General features: G+C 43.2%; 1 protein-coding gene across 1 annotated transcript in view; it reads right to left on the bottom strand.

Annotated features, from left to right (window-relative positions):
- The window catches only part of EXOC4 (exocyst complex component 4), a 488502-nt gene that overhangs the window by 382066 nt on the left and 82241 nt on the right, over nucleotides 1-24195 (bottom strand). The gene's annotated exons all lie outside the window — the stretch shown is intronic.

The raw sequence follows: 24195 nt of genomic DNA, 5'->3' as shown, positions 1-24195 counted from the left end.
TGCTGGTTTTCCTTCTGTTTATAGATCCAAGACTGGAGAACTCAAAAAAACCCCAGTTCTAAGACTTTTACTTCCTTTGCTCTTCAAGAATTTGCAAATTTAGCCTTTTATTTTACCTCCTTTTCTTTCCATTCTATTATTTGATACTCAGCCTGCTCTCCTCAGGACATTTAACATAATTACACTCTAGAAACTAGCACAAACTACTCACTTTGAACCTGCCATAGCAACATAAGGAGGACATAGGATGGTTGGAGAGGGTCCACAAAGGATGGCCACAAAAGGATAGCCACAAAAAGTATCAGAGGGTTAGAAGCCCTCTGCTGTGAGAACAGGCTGAAAAAGTTGGAACTGTTTAGCCTCGAAAAAAATGCTTCAGGGAGACCTTCTGGTGGCCTTTCAGTACTTAAAGGGGCTGAAAAATGGGGAGGGGACTCTTGATTGGGGAGTGAAGAACAAGGGACAGTGGTTTCAAACTGAAAGAAAGTGGATTAAGATTAGACATCAGGAAGAAATTCTTCACTGCAAGTGTGGCAAGACACTGGCATGTGCAGCACGGAAGTTAAGAACACACCCCTGGAACACATTCCTGGAAGTGTTCAAGGCCACATTTGACAGGGCTCTAAGCAATGTGGCCAGTTGCACATGTCCCTGCTGACAGCAGCTGGGTTGGACTAGATGGCATTTAAAAGGTCCATTCCAATACAAACCGTTCTATGATGGACAGCAATCCAAGACTGCATCTGACAAGCACCTCCCTCCCTCCCTCTGTGGGCTATTGAACCAATCGTTATAAGAACCAGGCAAAGACCAGCAGGTCTCCACCAGCAGCTTCTGACTTTTCCACTTACCCTACTTAAACACCAGTAATGGAGGATGGTAGCCATCATATTTTTGTTAACAAACCCCAGCCTGATTTTTTAAATTAAAACTCCACTCCGCTTCCACTCCTAAACTAACCAAAGCTGCAAATACACTTCAGTTTTTACAGCATAGTATTTTTGTCCCTATATGTGATCCTCTCCACTCTGAATTATCATCTCCCTAGACGAAAGAATTCTTTAAATAAAGGCATGTTCCTCCACCTCCTACAAAAAGTCTGTCTTCCAGGCAGAGTCTGCAAACAGCTTTGCAGATTTCCACTGACATTTGTCATTTCACCACCTTTGCATAACACTCTATAATGTGGTTTTCTCCATCAGAAGGGAATCCAGCCTTCTGATTTTTATTTAACTAGCTTTTTAGTTTTGTTTGGTATCTGTTTTTCATTCTTTTGCTTCATCTTTAATTTTTATGTAATTTCATGCAGCCTCCTCCTTGCAGTATGTTGTTGTTTGCAAGTGATTTGTTCACTGATGGAGACAGTTAGATAGCAAATATTTACTCTACTACTGAAGGCAAATATTTGACATCTATCACCACCCAATTTTCATATGGAGAGGAAAATAGCCCCTTTTGAATTAACATGACAGCTAGATGCATCCACAGAATATCCCATTCATCCACCTCTGACTGATGAGCTACCACATACTTCAGACATTTTCATTTGTAAAGATATATATAGAGAAAATGGTAGAATTCAGGTGTCTTTGTCACTCACTGTCTTTAAGTTGCACTTTCTGAAAGGGTTCATTATTAATTTCTTTCCACTTTAAGAAAACAAAAACTCCCTAAAAAAAACAATAAGCAAAAATACCCTTTACTCTGTGCCCCTAATTTGCTAGGTCACTGAGTAGTCTTGTCTTAGATTTTTAGTAAAAAGAGGTCTCCTGCCTTCTTCAATTGCTGTAGCAAGTTTTCTGCAAAATGTCCCATTTCAATCAAATTATCTCAACCCCAACCATGCCCCAAGTCAGCTTTTTAAACTGAGTACTTGTGAAGAACCTTAAACAGGTGAAAAAATTTTGGGCTCAAAAAACTCTCTCCTTTGGAGGGAGAGCGCCTGCTAGTTTGGAGACTCAGACTGTTTTTGAGGGGAGTAACACCCAAACCACATAAGATCAAAAAGCCCAAACTTGTTTACTTTTTCTCATTATATTCTTCCATTTAATTTGAGTACTTGCTGTACATCAACTTAGGTCCTCCTTTGCCTTTTCCTTCTCTTGGCTGCTTAGGTTTAAGGCAGGGCTTTGGCTCCTTGGGCATCTCTCAGCAGGATGGGAATTCAATTTAGTGGAGCTTCCTCAATGTGTCTGCAGACAGCCTAGCTTTTGATGAGGATAATGCATGAACACAGAATGCTCAAATTCTTGGAGCAATTAGATGCCCATGTCTTAGAAATCAATTCCCCATTTTCACTGCATACTAATACGGGTAGAGCCTAAGGCATAGGAGAAAATGTTGTTATCCATTCACATATGGGAACAATATAGCACTGACACAGGTGCCTGGCTCTATTAGTACACCCAACCCCTTCAGTTTTGGAGGAATGACATTTTTAATCCCCAACATGACAGATTTTGTTAAACAGATAATGAACTGTTATCCACAGATCACCCCATTTGCAAGCTGACAAATAGCAGAATAAAAATGACAACTTCATTCATTATCCTCATCGTCCAGAAGTGACAGAGAGATTCAATAAACATACAAAACTCCCTCGAGCTACCCGGAACCTTGGAGAATCAGGCTGGGCTGCTTCCCAGTAAAGATATGGAAATCTGCTGCAATTACCTTCTGAAACAGGTTCTACCTCAGCTGATTACAAAAGTATTGTCTTCATCCTGCAAGGTGCTGGGCAGCCTGGCCACGAGCCAGCAAACCACTTAAGCACACACATAACTTAAAACATGTGAAGGGTCCCAATCACACCACACATCTAATTGCTATTTTGGATTAGGGCCAAAGCACTCAACACATTGTAGATCAAGACCTCGCTGACAACACCGATATCCCCACACATGCAAATCTCAGGCACATAAAAATCCAGCAGCATCCTTGCAGCCTGTCCCCAGCTGCTGCTCGATCAGTCTAAACACCAGATAGTATAACAGATAATTCCTAAACTATAACTTCTATCCTAGGAATGAAATGTTTAACAAGAAGACGTTCAAATTCTGACAGATTATGGCATGTGCATTAATCACTTCTCTGCAACTCAGAACCTCTGGGTCAGTATTTGCAAATAAATCTTCCTCCACCTCAAAATGCTCCTTTTTCCGTCAAGTCTTCCCCAAAAGGTTTTCACTAATCAGACAATAACCAAATGAGTGTTTTGCTGTTCTGCTTTCATCAAAGGGCCTGTAAAACAAGCCTAAAACGGAATATTACATTTCATTCATATTTTCTAAACAAAAAAAACCAAATCAGCTTTTCATGATGTGCTGAAAAGAGAAGAATGCACAAAGTGGTCTTCATAAATTGACAACTCAAAGAATGTTAAGCATCTTCAAATCAGGTTACAGAAAAGATTTTAAATGGCTCTCTAGATCTTAGGAAGCACAAACCCCTCTCTGACCCAATTGCTTTCAATTCTCCACCACTGTGCTCAGAAGAGGAAATCATCACCAATGCAGAAAATCAATGGGAAGTGTTCCAGACAATAATGCAGAGAAGGAAAGACCAGACCAATAAATTCAGGGAAGAGTTTGAGGAATGAAGAAAACTGAGTTAAACAAGCAGCCAGCTACTAAACAGCTTCTTCATCCATCTGACACAGGAACAAATCCTCACAAGACGACAAAGGAACTGTCTAAATAAGGTACTGGAGAATTCAATTATAAAGCTACAGAGACCTTTACATTGGCTCCACACAGTCCCAGCATGGTAGGGGTTGGAAGGGACCTCTGCAGAGGTCCAACCCCCCTTGCTAAAGCAGGGTCACCCACATCAGGTTGTACAAGATCACATCCAAGTTAGTTTTGAAAGAACAAGACTCCACAACCTCCCTGGGCAGCCTGCCAGTTAAGAATTTCTTTCTGAAGTTTAGTTGGAACGTCCTGTGTTCCAATTTGTGCCCATTGCCCCTTGTCCTGTCACCAAATTTTCAGTCACACATTACTATAACACTAACTATCCACCTTATTTCACATTACCAAACTGAATCCAAGGACATACAGAAAACCAACTGCAGAATCAGGACTGATTCAAGTCCCCTGACAGCAAGTCCCTCTTCAGAAATGAGAAGTGTAAACACACTAATTAATGCCTTGGAAAAGTACAAGACAACAACAAGATGGCTGCCATTGTCCAGTTGTATATATGATTACCATGGACATTTACAGGTAGAGCATCTTACCTTACAGATACATACAATATCCAGTGAATAGCAAAATCACTAAATACATGACAAAAATAATCATAATCCAAGGATGGGCAATTTCAGAAGCTGAGGGAGAAACAGAGAGAAGTCTGGGTAGAGAGGAGAAATTGCATGTGGGTGGGTAGGCCACACCAGGGTGATGTGTTCAGTGCTAGACTGCCCAGTACAAGAGTCATGGACATATTCTTAGAGTCCAGTGAAAGTTAGTGAAGGGATTGAAACATCTCACATATAATGAAAGGCTAAGAGAGCTGGAACCAGCTCAGCCTGGAGAAGAGAAGGCTCAAGGATGAGATTGTTAATGCCTATAAATACCTGAAGGGAGGGTGAAAAGGCAAAGGAGTCAGACTTCATTCAGTGGTGCTCAGCTACAGCACCAGAGGCAGTGGGCACAGACAGACAGACCAGAGGTTCCCTCTGAACATCAAGAGCCACTTTTTTTACTGTGAGGGTGACAAAACACTGCCACAGGTTGCCAAGGGAAGTTGTGGAGTCTCTGTTCTTGGAGACATTCAAAAGCCATCTGGACACAATCCTGCACAACCAGCTCTGAACAGCTCTGCTTGGGCAGGACAGTTGGAACAGATAACCTTTGAGATCCTTTCCAACCTCAACCATTCTGTAAACCTGTGAAAATTCAGAGATAGAATGAAGCAGATGAGGAAAAACATAAATGATATATAAAAGTTTTATGAATGCACATATACAGATAGGCACACAGTCTTAAACCAAAAGACTCCCTTAAAATAAACACAAGCTACCCGGGGTCGCTCTACTGATAATCGAAATGAGAAAGTCAGCTCTGCTTCAAAGAAACTGTAATTTGGACATAGCTTCTTTTGTCCAATGGGATGGTCCATCTCCCATGAATCAATGAGCCATTTTCAAGATTGCAAAAATAAGCTGAGGTTCAGCAAATACTTCATGGAAATCATTTCAGATTCATTAAGTGCACCAAATCAGCTTCATTCTGCTAAGCCAGCAAATAAGTCAAGTTAAGTCTCCCAGGCAGCCGTGCTGGCCTTACTTGCTAAAACAAATTAAGCAGGTGCATAAATGCCAATATCATCAGGATCTTACTGAGGTGCTGGGACTATTATTTCAACACAACCATCAGACTCTGTAGTAAGGCAAAAAAGGACAACTACAAATTCAGTTACATCCCCGTGCATCCCACTCACCCCAAAACAATCTTTTTCTTGGATGGAGTAGACATAGAATGGTCTGAGTTGGAAGAGAAATCACCAAAGGTCATCTAGTCCAACTCTCACTGCAGTAAGCAAGGTCAGGTTGCTAGAACGCTGCTGAGCCTCACCTTGAGTATCTCCAGGGACAGCACCTCAACTACCTCCCTGGGCAACTTGTTCCAGTGTTCCACTATCCTCACGGTAAAAAACTTGTTCCTAACAGCCAATCTAAATCTGATCTTCTCCAGTTTGAAAATGGGTGTGATTTTTTTTTTCTTCTATAGAAGCAAACAGACAAAACACCGCAAAACCCACTGAATTTGGCACTCAGAAGCTCAAAAGGAGAAACAACCCATGCAAGCGCTGCCAGTGCAACATGAGCATTCTCACTGGGCTGCTGCAGTTCCTTGAATACTGTGTAGAGCCTTTTCAAGCAGATAATGACATGAGCACCAAAAGTTTCAAGTGCTCATAAAGATATTTTAAACACTCTCCACACCTACAAGTTTTACCTTTCCAGTATCTTAGATACAGTGAAAAGATAAAGACATTTTTGGCAGGTGGAATGCATGGACTCTCAGTGACAAGGAAGCTGGAGGTGTGAAAAAAGGCCTGTTCAATACAGAAAGGAATCAGAAAGCTGAGAAGTAGAGGAGCTCTTCAAAAAGGTCTTTTGTCTAAAAGGCAGCTAAGATTTTACATCTTTTTTAACAAAACTTTGGTTCTCTACTCCCATTCCACCAGGGAGGGCTTCACAGAATTGGAATTATAACCATACAGATATCAAATTAGCTCTGCATTGAGCTGGAGGAGTTGCAGCCACTACCATATATATCTGATTGAACTTCTCAGCACTGGAGAGGTTATTCTGAGAGTAAAAGCACAAAAAGAACCTACTTAAATACCACCCACTCCCTTGTTCTTCCCTTGCCAAACATGCACATGGCTGAACACAGCTTTAGTGGTCTAGCCCAAGCTCCTCATTATGCTTCTGCAGCAAATGAGAGTGCAGACCCAGGAGCCGAGTATTGATATATCAGAGCTATGTTGAGTAAATAGATGCCCAAAAATGCTCACCTCTAGCTAGTTCTGGAAGGTTTGTCCTGCAAAGCAGCTGGGGTCACAGGGTCAGTTCCATGGATTTTTACTCTTAAAACTGTTGGTGAGTTTTTTGTTTGTTTGGGGTTTTTTTCCCCCCATTATAAAAGGCATTCTTTTGTCTTCAGTTTAGGCTACAAAAGCCACATACTAATCTCTGTACTCCAAACAGAAAAAATAACCCAAACTAACAACTTTTCCCTAAATTAATTATGTTGCTCTACCCTGACTGCATTTGCTCACTGCCCTACTCTTTGTTTTCCAGTACCTCCCCCTTTAGCAGATAACCTGAGGAGGCTGCAGCTGAAAGAACTTAAAGGCATACACATTCCTTCCACACCACCTTTCATAATGAAGCCAAACCTCTCAGGACCATTAATAGGGCAAAATATCATGCATTTAAAAGAAAGATTTTTCCCATGAGAAAAGTTAGACATTGGAATAACCTCCCAAGGGAAGTAGTCAATTTGCCCACACAGGACAGTTTGAAGACTCTGCTTCAAACTGAGCCCTGAGCCATCTAATTTCAATTACTTACCAACTAGAAAGGTTGGACCAGTTGATCCTTGGTGTCCCTTCCAACCTGACATTCTGTGATTATGATTCACAGAATGGTTTGGATTGGATGGGACATTAAAGATCATTTGGTTCCAACCCCCCCTGCCATGAGCAGGGACACCTTCCACCAGGCCACTTTGCTCAAGGTTCCCCCCATCCAATCTGGCCTTGAACACCTCCAGGGAGGGGGCATCCACAACCTCCCTGGACAACCTGTTCCAGTGACTCACCACCCTCACTGGAAATAATTTCTTCTTAATCTCCAGTCTAAATCTCTCCTCTTCCAGAGTCAACCCATTCCCTCACATCCTACCACCACAAGCCCTGTAAAAAGTCCATCCGCAGCTTTCCTGTAGGCCCTCTTCCAGTACTGGAAGGCCACTATAAGGTCTCCCTGGAGCCTTCTCTTCTCCAGGCTGGACAGCCCCAGCTCTCACAACATTCTTCTGTAACAGATCACGCAGTCTTACACAGGCCATGAAGAACTACACTAACATGTGCATAAGATTGTTTCTATACCATGAGTTAATATGCGAGCCTTTCACTTAATCTTTAAGGGAATTGTTAATTACATCACACACTAAATGCAAAACTAAATGCTGAAGAGGAGAATGTTTAACAAACCTTCAGCCTCAACCCTTGGCCTTAAAGCAGCACTAACAGAAAATACAAAGCTAGCACTTTTGCTATCACAGGAAGCTGAACTATTGTGAATGTGCTGCATTACAGAATCATAGAATTGTTTAGTCGGGAAGATATCTTTTAGATCACCGAGTCCAACTGTTAACGCAGCACTGCCAGGCCACATCTAAACCATGTCCCTCACCACCACATCTACACAGCTTGTAAATACATCCAGGGATGGTGGCTCCACCAGCTTGTCCAGGGTTTGACAAGTCTTTCAGGGAAGAAATTGTTCCTAATGCCCAGCCTAAACATCCTCTGGTACAACTCAAGGACATTTCCTCTTATCATTTGTTACTTGGAGAAGAGACCAGTTACAGTGCAATGAATGATCCACTCAACATGACTATAAAGACTACTCAAAGGGCAGAACACACTTTTGTGACCCTGAAGATAAATCCCATAATCTCATTCTCATCTGCACCTGCAGAATCCCTTCACTTGGGTTATTTGATATTTGGATTTTCATTCAAATGACTTTGCCGAGAATGTCAATACATGTTTAGATGGACTGTAAGAAGGAGGAAATCATTTTGCTCCTGCTGGTGTTTGACGGCAGAATACACTTATGCCTGTTCAATGCAAAAGTTGAGATTAACATCTAGCTAGTTCTCAGAAAAATGTAGTACATATGAAATAAAGGGAATATAGGCACAACTGGAGATAGGAAGCACAAGTAACAACATTTCTGAAACTCAGTCTCCGAAGAATATTAAACCAAAGAACATTCTGCTGAAAGAACTGTTGCTAAGAAAGGAAAGTGGGATTTAGGAATGCAAAGACCAAATTCTAACCTGTTTTATACAAACTGTGGCATCAGAGAATTTAATCACACAAACTGTCATTAAGAAAATAACTAAGTTCTAGGCTGCTGTATCAATTTAATAAAAATCAGCATTGTTTTAGTTCAAAAAGATCTCCAAGATCATCAAGTCCAACCATCAGCCTAACACCACCATGGCCATTAAACCATGTGCCAAAGTGCCATGTCCATACATTTCTTGAACACCTCCAAGCATGGGAACTCCACCACCTCCCTGGGCAGCCTCTTCCAATACCTGACCACTCTTTCATGTATATACACTTAGATGAACTTAAGTACCATTTGTCCAGAAATGCTTTATTCATCCTTTCAAATAAGTCTGAGATACTAAGATCTTAACCTTAGAGATTTATAATCAGTATAAACACAAAGAGAATCACAGCTCTAGCTTCAGCAAAGCCCTAACAGGTTGATGGTGAGACAGTCCTGTCTTGAACCACACCAGACATAAGATACTGATGGACTTCTCTCTTTCATTGTTACTTCCCACTACAAGGTTTGAATCAGAAAGACGCTTAAATTGCCCAGGGAGGGGGTATCAAGCACTGAAGAACTGCAAGGTACACAGGGCACTTAGAATCTCAGAGGGTGTACTTTGCAGAGGTGGATGCCTCAAAAATATGGCACCTTCGGAGTGGTCCCATTGGAAATGAAACTGCCACGTACAAAGAGTTAACCAACTGCAATTAGATGAAAAAATGGAAATTGTACAAAAAGTTATCCAATAGTGCAGCACAGAACAAAGCTGAGGATATAGTGTGAAAATTACTGGTCTCTTCTCCCAAGGAAGGTGCAATCTCCACCTGGCTCCAACCTCTTTTCAGGTAGTTGTAGAAAGCCAGGTCTCCCCTCAGCCTCCTTTTCGCCAAACAACCCCAGGTTGCTCAGCTGCTTCTTACAAGACTTGTGCTCCAGACCCTTCACCAGCTTTGTTGCCCTTCTCTGGACACACTCCAGGACTTCAACATTCACTTTGGAGTGAGGGCGTGAAAACTGAACCCAATATTTGAGGTGCAGTCTCACCAGTGCCCAGCACAGAGGGAGGATCCCGCTTTACTCCCGCTGACCACACTATTGCTACTCCAAGCCAGGATGCTGGTGTCCTTCTGGCCACCTAGGCACACTGCTGGTCAATATCTAGACAGCTGTCAACCAACAATCCCAGGTCCTTTTGCACTGGGCAGCTTTCCAGCCACTAAAAGCTACAAGCCAGGTAAGAATCATAGAATGGTTTAGCTTGGAAGAACACACCAAGACAAACACGTACATTGTTGCCTTCCACGGCAGGAACTGGAATAGTTGATCTTGTGTCTGACACCACACTCAAACTGAAGGCTATCACATGCTTCATCTCTAGTCAAATACAAAGCTCTGCACATACTAACAGGGAGATGTTAGCATCAGTTATACTGAGAGATTACACATTTTCCAGCACACTCTCCACCGCAGTCACCACATCCAAAGACCTTTGGTAATATCTTAATTCTTCCACATTAGGACCAAGATGGGCTCTACAGAGAGGACACCACCATGAATTAAGGCAAATTACCAAGAGGGGTTAGAGGGAAAGAACACTTCAAAGGCAGCATCATTCATCACTTTGGCAGGTTACCTGTCTGGAAAATGCAGGGGTTTCTAACAGGGCACTAGGCATGTGACACGCTGATTAAACTGCAAGGGAACAGAGCACCAAATCATTGCAATAAAGTGAGATCATCTTTCTATTGTGTCCTAGCTAATCATGTCTGAATCCACTGGTTTATTTCTTTGTCCTTTGTGAGTATAAAGGGAAAGGTTTTCAATATTATGCTTAAGGGACCACTCTTGATTTATCTAGGCTGGGAGGTGTAACTGATTTGGATTGCTCTCCCTGTCATATGCAGCAACTTCCAACCATTTAAGCCTAGGAGAGAAAATTAATGACATGATTAACCTTTCTGCAATTGCAATGAATCTACCAAGTAGGAGACAAGAGTGCCGTTCATGCTTTTATCTTGGGTATTGCACAAGGCCATAGGTCAGCCCTCAACAAAGATAGCAACCAGCCACTCAACCGCCACCCCTCCATCTGACCTCCTGCTCCAAGCCTTTTCCAAAAGAGGTTCAACACAAGAGACTCAACCATGAGCAAGTCAGCTCCCCTGTCTATTAAGAAACACAAGAGTGTTACACAAAGTGTTATTTTTCTTGGAGGTTTACCCTCCTCTAAAATCATGTTATTATAATGCAAAATTAGATCTGGGATTTTCAACAGAATCTAAAGTAATTAGTTGCCCAATTCCCAGTGGATTGCTAAGGGAGTTGGATCCTAAACGCTTTTGGCTCATTTGGAAAACCTCATCCATCACGAAGAGTCATGAGGTGGCCCAGTAAGAGCTACAGAAAAACAAGTCCTGAGCCAAGCAGAGTTTTAGTTACTTTTATAGCCCTTTATGGGGCCCTTTAGCCACTACTACTCCAGGAATAACAGGTACCACAACCAGGTTTTTGTGAAACATCCCTTCACCCACAAAAAACAAGGTAACAAGTGATTAGTGATATTACATCCCATTGTAATACTGAAAACAAAAGGCAACACCCCAACAAATAAAAGCACCAGAACCACATCACTCAAAAGCAGAGCACCCAAGCTAAGCATACGTGTATTTCTCTTCTCCTGGTGTTGCTCTTTGATGTGATTTGGGTTTGGGTTCCTTCCTCCCCCACCCAGCAAATGCAAAGCAGAGGGAGTCCAGCTTTCATTACTGGAAAGAATAAAATGTGTTGCATTGTTAATTCATTCTTATTTTAATCAGTTTCTAGCTCACAGCTTCACCCAGAGTATACCAACAATCACACATTTCTTAGGCCTTTCCTAGTGCATGAGGACCCCAAAGAGCTTTCCAATGCATTTAATTACATCCTAAAAGTAGCATGACTGAATACAGGCCACATTTAATTAACTAATCTGCTCAACTCCCCCTTTTCTCAGGTGAAAATAGGCTTCCATGGTCGCCAAAACTGGATGCAGTTACTGTCTTTTCCAGCTGTTTACTTACAAGTAACAATTAACATCTTGATTCTGGAATAAATTCTGCTGTTATTTTTGCACAGGTATTCTGAATTTGGATAGATACAGATCTTCAGGTGACTCTAACACTGAAAAATCTAAAGCTATACATAGGGCTTCAAAGAGCACAGAAACAAAAGTGGATTAAAAGGGCTTGTCTACAGCCCACCAGCAGCCTTATTGATGGCAACCATCGACTGCAATTTTCAAGTCTTGCCAACTTTGATCATTGACTGATCAATCATAAATATGGCAAATTGCTTTTGTAACATAGAATTGAATTCTAGCAAACCTGGAAGCTCAGGTGGATGATCACAGAAGAACAGTCTGTATATGAATCCACCGTGAGACCTGCTACCTCTTTGAAGTTTGCATTCCAAGACAAAAGGAACACAAATTAAGGAAAGAAGGGAAAAGTTACAAATAAGCTGCTATAAAGAACCTTTGCACAGGAGGACTTGGAAGCCCTGGTGGACAAGAAGTTCACCAGAAGCCAATATATTCTCATGGCCAAGAAAGTCAATGGTCTCCTGGGGTGCATGAAGAGTGTGTCCACCCCTCTATTCTGCCCTGGTGAGGCCACATCTACACTATTGTACCCAGTTCTAGGCTCCCCAGTTCAAGAGAGACAGGAACTACTGGAGAGAGTCCAAAGATGCTGATGGGCCTGGAGCATCTCTGTGAGGAGGAAAGGCTGAGAGACCTGGGCCTGTTTAGCCTGGAGAGAAGCAGACTGAGAAGGAATTTTATAAATGCTGGTTTTTATCAATATCTAAAGGGTTGGGGGGAAAGAGAATGGGATCAGACTCTTCTCAGCCGTGCACAGTGACAGGACAAGGGTCACTGGGCGCAAACTGGAACACAAGAAGTTCCACCTAAGCATGAGCTTCTTTTCCTGTGAGGGTAACTGGAGCAGGCTTCCCAGAAAGGTTGTGGTATGTCCTCCTCCAGCAAGATTCCAAACCTACCTGGTACTGTGATTCTGTGCAACCATCTCTGGATGACCCTGCTTTAGCAGTGGGGTCGGACTAGATCTCCAGAGGCCCCTTCCAGTGCCCGCCATGCTAGGATTTTCTGACTATCCACAACCAGAGTTTGCATCATCCAGTGAAACACTTCTGCATATGTAAATCAAATGACTGTCAGCTATTTGCAGACTTTCTAAACTCCAAAAGGCAGCTGGTCAGCACAACCATTAAAAAGTACAAAATATAATATCAAAGACTGCAGATTATCAGCACAACAGTCACCTACAGTTTTGGTGAGGTACTCTGCATATTCATGTCCTTATTCTCAGTGGTGCAGAGCATGTAAAAAAAAAAAAAAACATAAAAAAAACCCTAAATCTTAGAACCTCTTACTACAACCAACAACAGCCTCACATCACATACTCCCTTGTCCCTCCTTCTATAGCACCAAACTAGGCACACTAGAAGTAACAGAAATGCTCCCAAACTTTTCCGTTTGTTTCACTCACTCAAACATCAACTCCCCCATGTGTAAAATACAGAATGCCTTCATCCTAGTAAGATCAGATGACTAAGTCACTTTGATGATGAGAAGCATGCTGTGAAGTAGATGTTCCTAAAATGTTTTATGTATACTACTAGGGCTACACAACACATCTCAACATGGTGCCTACACGTCCAGAGCTGCAGCAGCAAGTTTCCCTGTGAGAACACGCACAGACTTGGTTTCGCTTTAGCAAGTGATGAGGAGCTGCTGCAGTCCCCTCTACAGCATTAGGTCCCCACAGACATACCTGCAGAAATGCTGCACCTTGTTGTTCTTGCAAGGCTGAAAGTGTGGTGTTGATGAAGAAATGGAAAGGAGAAAGAAATACCGGAAGAGAAGGGTACAGGGATGAACGTGTGTGAATGGAGAGGAAACAGCATGGGTTGCAGAAGGAATGAGAAAGAAAAGAAGAAATGCACACCCTTGCAGCACCTCCTAAACACATGCAGACATAACTGCAACAGTCTAAGGAAGGCTGAGCCTATGGCCTCAGTCCTAGAAGTTCATTGCTGGAGGCCCACCTGGAAACACCTGTTTATAAGCAAAAACCGAGAAAAATGAGATAATGCAGAGATTTTAGAAAGGAATTTTGCTAAAGCATTTCCGATGCTTCCTGTGTCACAGAATCACAGAATGGTAGGGGTTGGAACTGACCTCTGATCACCATCTAGTGCAACTCCCTGCCAGGGCAGGTTCACCTAGAGCAGGTTGCATAGGATGATGTCCAGGCTGGTTTTGAATGACTCCAGAGATTAAAACTCTACCACCTCTCTGGACAGCCTGTGACTGTGCCAGCGCTCTACCACTCTCAAAGGAAAGAAGTTCCTCCTCATGTTTAGATGGAATTTCCTATGTTTAAGTTTGTGCCTATTATCTCTTGTCCTGTCACTGGACACCACTGAAAAAAGACTGGCCTCATCCTCCTGACGCCCACCCTTTAAGTTGATAAGCATGGAGAAGATCCTCTCTCAGTCTTCTCAGAAATAATTACTGAAAAGAAGTAAGCTGTAAGACACAAACACACACGCTCCCAAATGAAAGCTGAGATTTAACATCAGGATGAAACACAAGCAGCTGGGAAACTTCAGGAAATAAAAGACTTCCCATTAGAGCCCTGTAAATGTCACAACACAGTAAACACAACAAGCACGCAGCACAGGACCTGAAAGGCTTTTAAGCTAAAGGGTTCCCTGGGCTATCAGCTCCTCTGGAACATTAGCAGGAATTTGCCTGCATGAATCCCTCCTGCACTGCTGTCAGGTTGAGATGTCCTGCAGCGGGGACACGATGAGCAGCTGGCCTTTTCCCACTCGCAGGGGTTTTATGACACTAGTAAGAGTACAACTCACTGCCTTTAAAGCTGGTCACACGGGGACTGAGTGTGAATAAGCTCAGCACATCAAAAGAGACGTAGTTTTATAGTCCTATCAAGCATGTCTACAAACGCTGATGAACTACTTGTAGTCTCTCCTAATTCTACCTGACAGCAGGAATAAAATGCAATGGACTCTGACAGTAACCCAAAAAAAACCCAACTGAAACCCCAGCAAATAATGCCTAATAAAAATGTTTCAGCAGCTAGGGAAATGGTAAACATGAAAGATGCTGCACAGGTCCACAGCCAGGTTTCCATTTCATCTACATCATCCAATGCTGAAGGGTCTGGAGAACAAGTCTTGCAAGCAGCAACTGAATGACCTGCTCCAGTTTCAAACCATTGCCCCTCATATCCTGCCACCACGTGCCCTTCTAAACAGTCCTTCCCCAGCCTTCCTGTAGGTCCCCTTCAGATAGCTTCCTAAATGTTTACCCATAAACTCTTCAAAACTATAACTTCCTAACTATGCTAAACTATTAAGAGATAGTTATGAACCCTTCCATACAGAGCAGCTTAATGCACATGGACAGAAGAGGATGATGACTTTATTCCCTTGCTCATGCACCTGCAAGCATTTCATTAAATGAGCTAGTCTCTCTTAAAATCTCTCAGACCGTGAGCTTGATGACCTCTTCCGCAATAAACTGCACAAGCAAGTGTATATTGTTCAAACAATTCATTTTCAAGCAGGGCTTTACCTCTTTGAACTTTAGAGTAAACGCCAGTGTTTATGAAGTGCACTGGATCAACTGTTCTGAAGTAAAAATTACTCTCAAAAGCTGTCAAGGCAGTACTGTGCTCACAAACTTCTGCTGCGTCACCACACCATCACAGCACAGCTCGCTTCACAAGCAACATTCCTGGGAGAAACAATGATTCATGTTCATTGCTAGCTCAGCTCTGGAACTCTTCCAGGTCCCTGTTACCAAAGCAATTCAGTTAGTTTGAAGCACATGTCACTTCAGCCACAACCACCCAGTTAAAGAGAGCACAGATCGATTTTGTGCATTTCTACTTCATATTCTTTGATTTTTAAAGGACACTGTGACATTGCCAGATCTTTCTTTGCCTTTCCAGCTGCACAGGACATCTCAATGTTACTAAAACTCTTAGGACACACTTTTTCACCTTTGTCAAGATGATTATAACCATCCTTAATACCAACCGCATCCTCTTAAGAAAAGTACCTGTCCTGGTTTGAGCTAGAGCAGAACCAGCTCTGGCCAGTGATTTGACTTCTCAGCTCAGGCTCTTCTCAGGACGGCACTTGCTGAAGTTGGGGGCATGCTTGCACAGACAGCGGCTGCTTCTAACACTGACAATGCTGATGGGGAGAGTTACTGGCAAAGGCTGGGCTGCAGAAAAGCTTTTGCTTAGACTTGCTCCTGTGCACACCAAGGGCACTGCTACATCTTGTGTTCCACATTGGGGTGCAGTAAGTCAGAGATGGCACCTGTGGGGAGGGGCAGACAGGACAGGTGACCCTAAACAGACCAACAAGGATTCTATCCCACAGACATCATAATTGGTATAAAGCTGAGGGATCACCAAGGTCAAGCCTCTTCTGCAACAGCCAGTGTTCTAGGAAGACTCTGTTTTCACCTTTGATCCCAATTTATGTGTCCCTAAATTCCAGTACTCATCTTCTGCTGTGGCCCATCTGGTACTTTCCCCGTGCCTGCCCTGAGTATCAGTGGTGATGGTGCCATCATCACCATCAGGGGTTGGGTTTGATCCTGGTTCATATCTATTTTCATTTATTGTTGTTATTTTTGCTAGAGCTGGTTTAGCTCCTTCCCCAACTCATCAGTTTCTCTCCTTTATTCCCTTTCTCTTCCCTTTGGGAAGGCAGAGGGTTTCACAGAGAGACTATCACTCATCTAGTGGCTGGACTAGCCCTAACTCTTGATAGTACCAAATTACTTTACTTCAAACCAAAGCTGAAGACTTGAATTATTAGGTAAGCTGAAGCAAATCTATAAAGCATTTCAACAGAGAGAGGCAGTGGAACATGACAGACTTGCTCAGGAAGGCTACAATTTAAAGGAACATCTTCCTGCCAATAACCCTAGATTCAGAAAGATGACAACTCTACCCAGACCACTAACTTACACCGAAACTCTTGTGCTCTTACTAGTACATACTGCAGAAAGTCATGTAACACTGTGTTGGATTGCTTCATGTATGATCTGACTGCACTTCAAAAAAGCAAGCAGGGCAAGAAGTGATCTACTCAGTTATCTAAATTCCAATTATAGATATCAGGATCCTGGAGAGCAGAATGATCTCTCTCCTTCCTTCATGCACCCAAGACTGACTGAAGTTGTAGCTTGAGAACTGTAGACAATGACCATCATCCTCTGAACTAAATGAGAGACAGGCATTAATGAGACAAAGCAGTCAGGAGTCCAACAGCATCAGTTCCACACACGTAAGGCCGTTTCAAGAGCACCACAAAGACTGTCAGGGACATTGTTCTAAAGGCACTCACAAAACCGTGACGTTTTCAGAAACAGATTCTGAAAAATAACACTCCTTGAGGTCTGAAGTAACCTGGTGAACCTCCCTAACACAACAGCAATTTCATCTATTGCTCTGACATTTCAGATACTGTTTGGGGCATGTTACCTCCAACACCTCTCACCCAAGAACCTTCTTTTACTTTGAAAGTAATAACCGTGTCACACACAGAATCTTCATCCTTTAAATGAAAAGAGATTTGGTTACCTATTCCAGGACATAATTATTGAACTGAACAGTCAGAGAGCACCACAACTGTGGTGGAGGCTTGCAACAGCCTAAGCTCCTGCTCCCACCACAAGCCATTTTAGTGCTTTGCACAGCTGTCAGCCCAAAGCTGAGCCACGTGGGGAAAGCTAAAACCACAGAGCTGTTTTGGTTAGAAAAGACCTCTATGATCGAGTCCCACTGTCAACCTAACCCCACGACGGCCATTAAACCACATTCCAAAGTGCCATGTCCACACTTTTCTTTAACACCTCCACAGGCATCACCACCTTCCTGGGCAACCTGTTCGCTTGCCTCACACTTTCCATAAAGAATTTTTTCCTAATATCCAACCTAAACCTCCCCTGGCACAAGTTCAGGCCATTACATCTGGTCCTATCACCTGGAACCTCCACTTCACTCCACCTCCACCTCACTCCAACCTCCTTTTAGGGAACTGCAGAAAGCAATGAGATCTCCCCTTACCCTCCTTTTCTCCAGGCTAAACAACCCCAGTTCCCTCAGTTACTTTTCACAGACATGTTCTCTAGGCCATTCACCAGATTTGCTGCCCTTCTCTGGACATGTTCCAGCACTTCAATGTCCTTCTTGGAGTGAGAGGCTATCTTGGCCCAGAAATTGGGTCCCATGTGTGAAATTAAGGCACAAACGAGGCCAAATATCAAAACAAGTGTATTTATTAAAGAATAAAGTACATTAAACAGGAAAAGAGAAGAGGGACAAAGACAGAGAGAAAACTGAGAAAGAGAGAGAGCAGGAGAGAAATTATATTACCAACCCAAGGTGCTTTTCTATCTTTGGCCAGAGGAGGGGACAGAAAGAGAGAGAGAGAGACCTCCCAGGGTGTCTTTCTATCACACCCCTCCCCAGGGCAGCTGCTGTCTCTGTGAGCAGAGATGATCTTATCTTTCTTGAGAGATTCCTCAGTTCTTGATGTAATCACCACCATCATAAGGTGATTTGCATCCAGAAGACATTTCCTACAGCGGCCCAAAACTGAACCCAGTATTAAAGGTGTGGCCCCACCAGTCCCAAGTACAGAGGCACAATCACTTGCTCACTCCTGCTGACAACACTATTCCTGATTGAAATCAGGATGCTCGTGGCCTTTTTGGCCACCTGAGCACACTGCTGGCTCATGTTCAGGCAGCAGTCAACCAGCACCCCCAGGTCCTTTTCTGCAGGACAACTTTCCAGCCACTCTGCTCTTTAGAGTTGGATGGTTGGTGCAACCCAAGTTCAGGACCAGGGCACTTGGCCTTGTTAAACCCCATGGAACTGACCTCATTCAGGACCCATTACAGAGCCTTCCTACTCTCAAGCAGATCAACACTCCTCTTCCACTTAACACCATCTGCCAACTTACTGAAGGTGCTTTCAATTCCCTTCTTTAGATCATGGACAAAGATATTGAAGGGAACAGGTCCCAGTACTGAACCCTGGAGAACACCACTACTGGCTGGCCACCATTGGATTTCACTCCATTCACCACTGCTTGGGTTTTGCACCAGCAGGCACTTGAGGTGCTGCTCCACCCAGCATTTCAGGTGGAAGAAAACTGCAGGATAAACCCTTTGCCTCCCTTCTTGGTGGTGTGTTTCCTCTTGCTCACTCCTGTGCCAGCCCTGACACAGTTCAAGGACCTGAGCAAGCAGAAAATGCAGCCAGCAGTAAACACTTGGCCAAATCAACTTCAAATTAGATCACCACTGGGAAAATGAGCAACACTGCTGGAACAATGAAAGCATCCTTGGCACGGGAAAGGAAATTATGGAATCACACCACTACTGGCTTAGAGCTGCAGAGACGGGCATGGAGTTGAAACCTCCACACCTCTTCCATGAGGATGGAGAACAAATGGAGTACTAGGATTTCTCAACAACACTGTCCCCTGCTCACCTGTGGTCTTACGAGCACCTATCCTTTTTGCCGTGAATTCACTTGCAAAATCACAGAGTGGCTCTGTTTACAGCAGCAGAGCTGTGAAATACACCTCCAAGTGCTCTAGCAATAATGCCACAGAAGTACGACATAGCAAATGTATCTTCAGTGCAGCTTTTCAGGAAGATCACTCACATTGCTGGCCATCAGACCTAGCTGTGTACTGCAGAACTACTCCATCTCCCTGCTCAAATCCTGCCATTCCTCTTTATGAGGATGGATAAAGTCACACAGCCTATGGAGAAGCACCACATGCAAAGAGAAAGGCTTTCAAGATCATAGAATGCATTTGGTTGGAAGGGATGTTTAAAGGCCATTGAATCCAACCTTCCTGCAGTAAGCACTGACATCTCCAGCTAGATCAGGCTGCTCAGAGTTCCATCAAGCCTTACCTTGAATGTCTCCCAGGATGGGGCACAACCAGTTTCTGGTAGCTACAAGCTCTGCAACAGCAGAACAGTAGTGCTTACAGAATCAGAGTTGGTTCAGCTGCAAAATACCTCTAAGATCATTGAGTCCAACCATTAGCCTAACACCACCATGGCCACTTAAACATGTCCCAAAGTACCATGCCCACACCTTTCCTGAACACTTCCAGGGATGGTGACTCCATCACCTCCAAAGCCTGACCCCTCTTTCAATATAGAAATTTTTCCTCATGTCCAACCTAAACCTTCCTAGCACAATTTCAGGCCATTTCCTCTTGTTCTGTCACCTGATGCTCGGGAGAAGAGTCCAACCCCCACCTCACTCCAACCTCCTTTCAAGGAATTTCAGAGAGCAATGAAGTCTCCCCTCAGCCTCCTCTTCTCCAGACTAGGCAGAGCGGAGGCTTCAATTGCCCTTGCTCCAGTTTACATCTGATGTTCCAGCAATGTTTAGGCTGCTAAATCCCACCATTTTTAGAAAATACCCAAAAGCATTGTACAGAAGATAAAAAAAAAGGAAAGCAGTACTTGTCAGTGTCTTCTCAGTAGACAGACCATCAGACAACTTGCTAAAGACACAATACATGTCCCAGAGCATAGATGTGATTTTTCCCTCTACTCTGTAGAAGCAAGGAAGTAGATATAGACCACTCAAATACACCCTGAGATCCATCAACTATAAATATCAGCAGTGGAAAAAGAGAAGATCTCTTCCTCGAAGGCAAACAGCACCAGCCAAATCTGGTAACAGGATACTGAGCACATGGGGAAATGTCTTCCGTATTTCTGAGACAAAATAGCTGGCAGGGTGATCATTGTGTCACTAGGAAGGTGACATCTCTGAAGAAGCTGAATGAAGCCTGGTATTATTCAGCAGGAGGAGACGCCCCTCTCATCACGGTATCAAAACAGTGCTAAACAAAGGTAAATGAACCGTTAAAAGTTCTGTGCTGCAGATAACAGCAAGGAAGAACCATCACACCAACCATGAGTGACTGATACAGCATGTCTGCCAGCTGTCAATCCCAAATACTAATGTAGAGCTCTCAAGTCAAAGAGATAGGGAGCTACTGGAGAGAGTCCAAAGAAGGCTACAAAGATGCTGAGGGGCCTGGAGCATCTCTGTGAGGAGGAAAGGCTGAGAGCCCTGGGGCTGCTTAGCCTGGAGAGGAGCAGGCAGAGGGGATCTTCTCAGTGCTCAGCAAGAGCTAAACTGTGTGGGGACAAAGGATGGGGCCAAACACTTTTCAGTGGTGCCCAGTGATAGGACAAGAGGGAATGCAGACAATCTGAAACAGAAGAGGTTCCCCCTCTGAACAGGGAAGTGTGAGGGTAGTGGAGCCCTGGAGTAGGCTGCCAGAAAGGTTGTGGAGACTCCTTCTGTGGAGAGATTCCAAACCCACCTGGACATTGCAATCCTGGGCAACTGTTCTTGGAGACCCTTCTTCAACAGTTGAATTGGACTGGATGATCTCCAGACACCACTTCCAAATCCTTCCATTTTATTGAATATGGAGGGGGGAACCTTATCTGGGCTAAGGAGATTTGGCCTAGACTAAAGAACCTCAAACACCACAAAGACTATCCTGGACTCCAAATCTTCTGCCTTCTTCCCTAGTATGCGCCTTCCACACTGAGATGGAATACCACAGAACATATACTGATTTGTGCCCCAAAGCCTCAGAATTCCTGCATTGTCCTGAAGCAATTTCATGTCAGTATGTTCCTAACTGCTACTGTAACACAGCTCAGAGCTCTCTCCAGCTGACTACTTGGTCCTACAGTAATTATGCTCTTCAGAAGGATATTCCACCCACTCCTACAATGAGGAGCTAAATTAGCTCCATGCACAAAATGCCAAGTGAAAATCTAAACAACTTTCAGATCTCTGCTGTTGGTAAGGCAACCACAGGCTAAGCTGGCCCCAGCACAAGTAAATAGTTTCAAACTGTGTTTTCATAAACAGGGCTGCTTTAATATTTTGACAAGTTACTTTGTATTTTAGCACTCTAGTACACAACTCTAGAAGGTTGATCTCTCTTCCCCTTGATCCTCTCAGTATTCTTTCCATCTCAGAGGTCTAAGGTATTTATCTCCATCTTCAGTATCTAAACACTGGACAATACTGTTCCACCTCTAAAACCACACCACAGCACGTGGTGCAGTTATTAGAGAGCATTCAAGACTCCAGCTACAAAAACAAGCCGCTGAAAACAACTCTTGTTTCCCACAAAGGACAATTTCCAGCCCACCACGAGTACATATTGTTACTTCTGTTCAGAGGTATAAAGAGATAACCTTGCTGTAATGTATTTCACATGCAGAGATGCACAATGTACATGTGAAAAGCTTATCCACGTGAACTGCAGAGCCACATGATGTTGTTCAAGCACTGTGAATAAACTTCATTCATCATGATCTGAAGGAATTGCATCGTTTCCTTCATGCACCCCACCATGAACCTACTTCCTCCAAATTTTGATCCTCCCCCAGCAGCAGGAACATTTCAATAAATACTTTTATAACTGAGTTTTCTGCTCCTGCTGTCACAAATGAAAGATCTCCTCTCCAAAAATTATCCTTATTCAGAAAAATAAGATAGAAATAATTTGATCTGGGATCAAAGGTTTTCTCACACCAACAGGTAAAAAAAAAAATCCTCATCCACTCCAATGAAACTGATGTACAGAAACCCCACAAGATTTCCAACAAAGAAAAAGAAGATCTTCTTTCTAAGTCAGTCAATGCTCATCTCTTACTCTAAACCAGCAAGAGATTATGGATCTTAAAGTGCTGCTTTTATGCATTGTAAAAGCTCCTTTGGAAGCTTTTCTGACTCCCCCTGACACCTGTGCTGTTAGGCCAATAGCAATGAAACTCCTACAAGCGGGCTGTTATATTTTCCTTGGCACACATCCCATAGAAAGCTTGGGCAAATATTTTCTCCAACACAAAAGCACTTTCACCATCTATGTGTGCACACCTACATGAGCCCTCCAGTACTTAAAGGGAGCTTATAACATGGAGACAGTCTTTGTAGCAGACCTGCCACAACAGGGCAAGGGCTGATGGTTTGAAACTAAAAGAGAGAGACTTAGACTACATGGAAGGAAGAAATGTTCTGCACCAACAGTAGCGAAACACTGGCCCAGGTTTCCCAGAGAGGTGGCAGATGCCCCATTCCCGGTAACATTAGAGGTCAGGTTGTTTGGGGCTTTGAGCAATCTGCTTTAGTTGAACAGGTCCCTGCTGAGTGTAGGGGGGTTGAACTAGATGACCTTTAAAGGTCCCTTACAACTCAAACCATTCTCTGACTCTTTGATTCTTCACAGAAGTTTTATCATCAATGTTGTTTTGGAAAAGCCAATACAACTCACTTGCAGTGTCACCACTCATGAGGACTAAAACCATCACAAACACTCTGATAAGGAGAAATTACCAGCCTTGTCATTCTGTTTCACTGGAATTAAAATGTTGGAGGATCCTTACTCTCAAGGGTTTGTCCTCCTGGAGCAAAGGATGCAGAACTCAAAGCTCTTAAAGCTTATCTAGACCTCATGATGACACTAAGAGGGTTGGAGGTACCCCATGCCAAGGCTGTTCCTCATGTCCTTAATTCTTCCCTTTAACATGGTCAGGCAGCTTCAGCTCATTGATATTCCCAATCAAACTTTTGTAAGAACAATACTGAAGGCAGGTGAAAATTCACATCATGAAGAAAACTGACCAAGACTCTTTTTTTTAATAAAAATACTAACTCTTCTAGAAAGACAAGTACGGGTGTAAGGAGACAATGGAGATGATCAAAACCCTGTACTTTATATTCACCATGCTCAAGAAGCATCTTAAGTCACACCAAGCAGACAGCTGGCTGCATTTGTGTAAGCTGTGTGCATCTTCTGGCTGTCAAAGAGTCCAGAGCAACAGCTAAGCAAACCTTTGTCCTACAGTGAAAAACTGTTCAGAGAAGGCAGAGAGCCTTTTTCATGAACATGTAGAGTGACCAGCATGAATCCTGCCAACTCATGTAAATAAAGCCAGGCTCAATTCTTTGACTTCCTCAATCAAGTATTGGGTAAGGTCTGCATCTTTGTACTAAAAAGGCAAAAACTCCAACGAGCATGTGTAAGCTCACAGCAAGAATGAGGGAGTGGACATGTGACAGATGATCGCTCTGCTACTTGTGAGACTCAGATTGCAAGGTGATAGGCATGGTAGCAGAATAAAGCCTAAGCAAGGTGCAGCTTTAATACTCTACAGTTAAGAATAAGAATCAAATAAGAATTCCCTGAAAACATGCTGGCAGCAAGCATCTGAGCTGACTGTAACCAGGCCTTAATGACAGGAGAAGACAAGCGATTAGAGCTGTGACACTTTATAAGACAGGCATGACACAGTAACACTGAACAGAAATGTCACTGTTTGAAAGCTCCTGATAAATCACTTGGTAGGCACAAGGAATCAACCTTTCCATACACAGTACAGATTAATCCAAAGAAAATTTCTTGCTGATATTTAAGCTCTA

Source organism: Dryobates pubescens, chromosome Z, assembly GCF_014839835.1.
Source record: "Dryobates pubescens isolate bDryPub1 chromosome Z, bDryPub1.pri, whole genome shotgun sequence".
NCBI classification, from domain to species: Eukaryota; Metazoa; Chordata; class Aves; order Piciformes; family Picidae; genus Dryobates; species Dryobates pubescens.
Note: the sequence above shows the minus strand (reverse complement) of the source record. Positions and strands in the feature narration are given on the sequence as shown.